Source organism: Takifugu rubripes, chromosome 11 (assembly GCF_901000725.2).
Source record: "Takifugu rubripes chromosome 11, fTakRub1.2, whole genome shotgun sequence".
Taxonomy (NCBI): Eukaryota; Metazoa; Chordata; class Actinopteri; order Tetraodontiformes; family Tetraodontidae; genus Takifugu; species Takifugu rubripes.
In genome coordinates this window covers 5217550-5222963 of record NC_042295.1, presented here as the reverse complement: position 1 = coordinate 5222963, position 5414 = coordinate 5217550, and the positions used below count along the sequence as shown (strand labels likewise).

General features: G+C 46.9%; 1 long non-coding RNA gene across 2 annotated transcripts; it reads left to right on the top strand.

The window, feature by feature from the left end:
• The first annotated feature begins 300 nt into the window (after positions 1–300).
• Positions 301–1186, top strand: LOC115251447 (uncharacterized). Of its 2 annotated transcripts, XR_003890006.1 has the most exons (4): positions 301–440; positions 529–809; positions 925–1056; positions 1132–1186. It is a non-coding gene; the product is annotated as an uncharacterized lncRNA (long non-coding RNA). The 2 variants fall into 2 exon arrangements; XR_003890005.1 differs by having other exon boundaries at positions 310–809.
• The last annotated feature ends 4228 nt before the right edge of the window (positions 1187–5414 follow it).

Genomic DNA, 5414 nt, shown 5'->3' with positions numbered 1-5414 from the left:
ATTGGCAGCATTTGTTTACTTGAAGTCTTCATTTAAAGAACACGCGGATTGGCAGTGACACACGAGAGGAATTGCAATCCAACACTCCTGAGATTACAATGGTCTAAACAACAATCTGGTCAAAGGAATGTCTCTGATCTTTATTACATTTGCTAATGAGTCTACCATGGCTAACTTCTAAAGTACTTCTAAGAGAAGACAGGAACATATGGTAGAACACATAATAACAAGATAAAGACAATTCTCTTCACTATCTGTTTCTTGTCTGTGTTTCCCTTGTCTGTTAACTTCCAGGCTGCACAGGGCTGCTTCCAGGTTCTCTCCCGTTGTGTAATCTACACACCTGAAACTCATCTCCAGCTAATCGCCCACACCTGCCTCCTGCTTTAAAAGCCTGGTCCACTTTCCAATCATCAACAATTTGTTGTTTAACCCCCGTGGTACAGTCTGGCTCTTGAAACTTTGAATGCAAGTTTGTTTCATTATTCCTGTTTCCAGTTCTGAACTGATTGTTAGTCTCTCCTGCAGATCGTCCTTTGGAGCCCTGTTCGCACCGTCCAGCCTGCTCCAGTTCGACCATGTTTGTCTGCCTCCAGCACCACTTGTTTTGCCTTGAACCAATTTTCAGTAAAATCTTAGGTCCAACCACAACCAGTCGTGTGTGCCTGCATTTGAGGGTCTTGATTCGTGTCTGCATTGCCTAACAACGTGTTCTGCTATGAGATGGATGAGCTGCATCTGTACAAGAGGGAAGACGAGAATGAATGTGGCAGGGCGTGGCCTGCCCTCCGAACAGGTGCCATATGGAGGTAGTGCCTTAATTGGTGGGTGGGGAGAAAAGGTTTATATAAGGCACTGCCTCCAGCTGACTTTAGTTGTTTTCCCCCTTCGACGGTACGGCGGGGTTGCGGCTTATCTGGGCAGTTCGACCAACAAACTGTTTCACAGCGCGAGCATGCTGTTTGGCAGCGCCAAGAAGGTTGTTGCTTCCTCCCGCCATCCTTCCACCTAGAACGCTTTGCCGTGAGGGCACGCGCGCTAGTTTGCACTGGGCAGGTAAGGCGCAGCAATGCGCATCACTGACTTCCCCCACTCAGTCGATAAACGTTAATGGGGCTGTTCTTGCTACAGTTGGCTGCCGGCTGGCGTCAGTGGGTCGCGTTGCCCCAGCGGGAATCCTTCACGGAGTGGTGGCGCCACCAAACACAGTCGGCACGGACTTCCTCGCGTACTGGACCCACTGCTGCTTTGGCTCAGTCCCGCTTTCGGGACTCTCTCCTGTTCGCTCTCTCTCTCTCACCCCCCTTCGCTCGGGGGACGGCGCTGAGACGTAGTGGTGCCGCCGAGGCGACCACGGAGCTGTTGCTTTCATTTTAGATTCTTAACAGTGTGTGTAAATCATATCAACTGGTATTTACTCTTTTAGGTTTTGTTTCTGTTCGTTTCTTGTTTGATGTGGTGTTCTTGTGGGTCACAATTTATTTGCCTGTCTGATTTATTTGCCTGTCTGTGTGAGGTGTGTGTGCTCGTCGCGTCAATTGTTACCGCTGGAAATTTAATTGTTCTCTTTTCTTTGTGGACAGGTGCTGCGGGCCACAGCGGGGACCCAACCCCTGGTGGAGGGCGTTTTCCTCACCCCTTGTGTGTAGTTTTCTTTGCAGTAGCACGGGTGTTTTTAGTTTGGTTATCTCCCCTAATTGCGTTGTACCTGCCGGTGGGGCCCCAGCCCTGTCCACCCCTTTTGTTTGACTTTTGTACAGCCGAGTTATTTTTGTGTTGAGTTGGATTTAATAAAATTGTAGTGCCTAACCCTCAATCCTGTCTCTGCCTCTGGAACAGAACCTTATCTGCGCGTGCCTGTTTTCCGGTTAATTCCTGGGGTGAAATTCCCCAGGTGGCGTTGTCGTTAACCGTTCCACCTCTCTCCACCCCGCCACATGAGGAAAAATCACAGGCAGCGACCTGGTCTTCCCGAGGTCCTTGCACGACGACGGCATTGTCTTCCGGTGACTGGGGTGTGTTTAATCTGCTTTGGGAGGACTATCAAAGAGAGGGTTACAGGATGACAACGCTGAAGGAGGAGGAGGAGAGGCCTTACTGTTTTTTCCCAGTTTTTTTAACCCGGAGCTTTGTAAGCTGGAGCAAAGATTTTGTTTGTGGTTATCGCGAAGCTCGCCGGTTATTAAGAGTGGGTGTGCAGGTTGCGGGTGAGAAGGAGAGTTTGGCCGTGTATTTTACGCTGGAGTCTTTCTATTCGGAGTGTGGGGTTTTCCATCCCATGCTCAGCTTACCAGTCGTGTGCTGGTCCAAGATGTTTGCCAAAAGATGAGCTTCACTATTCAACGCAAGAGGTTCTATTTCCACCGCCACCTGAGACCGAGAAGACCGTGGATGAGCTGAAGCCTATGGTGGATAGAGGTAGATGATGAGGAGGAGAAGGAGAACTTTTATCTGAACCGTGAGCTAGGTCGTAAAGAAGGTACCCTGAAGAAACGGAATGAGGTTGTGATGGAGATGCGACTGCGGTGGATGGTGTTCATTGAAAAGTCTCCACTTGCTGCATCAGCGGTGAGTTTGATGGTAGCAGAAGGGTTTCAAGTTTCTAACCCCTCCCGTCCGCCACGCATCAGTTCCAGGGGCCTCGGGTGAGAATGATAAGACAGACCCTTCCCCTCACTCCTCTTCTCCCTGCCACCCTTCCTTCAACCGCTATCCCTCCCGACGATCAAGCTAGTTTGATGATGTCCCCCGAGGATTTAGCGCGATAAAAACCATCGTCTATCATCTGCTTAAGGTGGTTCTGCATCAGTTCCGTAAGGAGCTGTGTGAGGGGTATAGAATCTACCATCCCAGGCAGAGGGAACACAAGTGATTGCAACCAGAGCTGCAGGACAACTTTTTAAAAGAACTTTTGAAGCGTTTGTTCATCCTGTTCAGATTCATTCCCAGCGTTCAGTGTGTATTGTGTGAGAAGAATTATTGTTATCGTTTAAATGCTATAGTGAGTAGATTTAGAGTGTTTAAGGAATGTTTAAGAAAAGGAATGTATGAGTGTTTGAATCAAGTACTGAAGCTGTTGTGTACCCAGCACCTGGAGGTACCGTGTTCAAGGACACAAGGAAGTTGTAAAGATAGGAAGAGAAGGAATCGTAAGGTCAGGTTGACATGATCTTGTGTGCACCAAATAAAAGAGGTGAGCGAGCAGCAGACGAACGGAGTTGAGAGAGGAAGCTTGAACTGCTGCTCAGCTCTCCCTTGCAAGGAACTCCTGTTGTTTGCGTGGTTGATCTGAGTCTGGTGAACGAACAGCGCGGGTGACCAAAACATCACCCTCACAATTGCAAAGGCGTAAAATCCTCCTGGACAATGCCACAATCTCAGCCGCCGCACATATTCTGTTACATGACCTGAGAGTCCAGAGCAGAGTCACACAATCCGTCTGATATGTACAAGGACTTGGTTGGTAGAGTTGCTGAAGGCTTCGGAGGGATGGATCTGGTTTTGATTGTTTTGTTTTGTTTTTTCTTGGACCTTTCTTCTTTGTCCTCAACAGTCGTTAAACTTGCTTAACCAAGGAGCAGCGAGGCCTTGGCTACTGTGACGGGCATCTAACATTTCTGATTGAAAAAGGTTTGATCTGTGTTGCTCCTATTGTTTTAATTAAAAATAAAACAAAACAAACTTGGTATTTGATTAGTAATGTGATATACATATATACCCTGCTCAAAAAAATTAGAGGAACACTTTGAAAACACATCAGATCTAAACGATGGAAAAATGATCTTGAATATCTTTCCTGATTAAAAAGTAGGGGATGTATTAGTAACAAAATGATGCCACACAATTTGATAGAAATGAAAATGTTCACCGTATAGAGGGGGTAAATCAAAGATACCCCAAAAATGAAAGTGAAATAAATTGATGCAGCAGACTGGTCCATTTTGTCATTGTAGCAACTCAAAATGATTTTCAGTAGTTTGTGTGGCCCCCATGTGCTTGTAAGCATGCGTGACAACATTGGGGCATGCTCTTAATGAGATGACGAATGGTGTCCTGGTGGATCTCCTCCCAGATCTGGACCAAGGCATCACTGAGCTCCTAGACCGTCTGAGGATCAACCTGGTGGCGTTGGATGGACCTAAACATAATGTCCCAGAGGTGTTCTATTTGGTTTAGGTCAGGTGAACGTGGGGGCCAGTCTATGGTATCAATTCATTCATTTATTCCAGGAACTGCCTGCATACTCTAGCCACATGAGGCATTGTCATTGACCAGGAGGAACCCAGGTCCCACTGCACCAGTGTAGGTTCTATGGGTCCAAGGATTTCATCCTGATACTTAATAGCAGTCAGGGTGCCATTCTCTAACCTGTAGAGGTCTGTGCATCCTTCCAGGGATATGCCTCCCCAGATCATCACTGAGCAACCACCAAACCGGTCATGCTGAATGATGTTGCAGGCAGCATAACGTTCTCCACGGCATCTCCAGACCCTTTCACATGTGTCGCATGTGCTCAGGTTGAACCTGCTCTCAACAGTGAAGAGCACTGATGAAATCCTTGGACCCATTGTCAGAACCTACACTGGTGCAGTGGGACCTGGGTTCCTCTTGGACCACGACAATGCCCGACCTCATGTGGCTAGAGTATGCAGGCAGTTCCAGGAGGATGAAGGAATTGATACCATAGACTGGCCCCCACATTCACCTGACCTAAACCAAATAGAACACCTCTGGGACATTATGTTTAGGTCCATCCAACGCCACCAGGTTGATCCTCAGACTGTCCAGGAGCCCAGTGATGCCCTGGTCCAGATCTGGGAGGAGATTCCCCAGGACACCATTCGTCGTCTCTTTAGGGAGCATGCCCCGACGTTGTCAGGCATGCCTACAAGCACGTGGGGGCCACACAAACTACTGAGAATCATTTTGAGTTGCTACAATGACAAAATGGACCATTTATACAATGACAAAATGGACTATATATATATATATATACACACTGTATACACACAGTGGTATGAGAAAGTTTGGGCACCCTTGACAATTGGCATTCTTTTTATTCACCAATCATTGGGTGTTTTAATTCACAACTTAATTTTGATATATCAAATAACTGATGAACACAATCATATTTCAGCAGTGAAATGAGGTTCACTGGGTTAACAGAAAATGTGCAATATGCCCCAAAACAAAAAAAGGCCTGTGCATAAATTTGAGCACCTTAATAGAAAAATCATATTGGTATTTAGTTGAGCCTCCTTTTGCAAAAATAACAGTCTGTATGAGTGTCTGGATCCTGGATGATGGAATTTTGGCCCATTCCACCTAGCAAAACCTCTGCAATTCAGTAATGTTTGAAGGATTCCGAGCATGGACAGCCTGCTTCAAGTCATCCCACAGATTCTCGATGATAT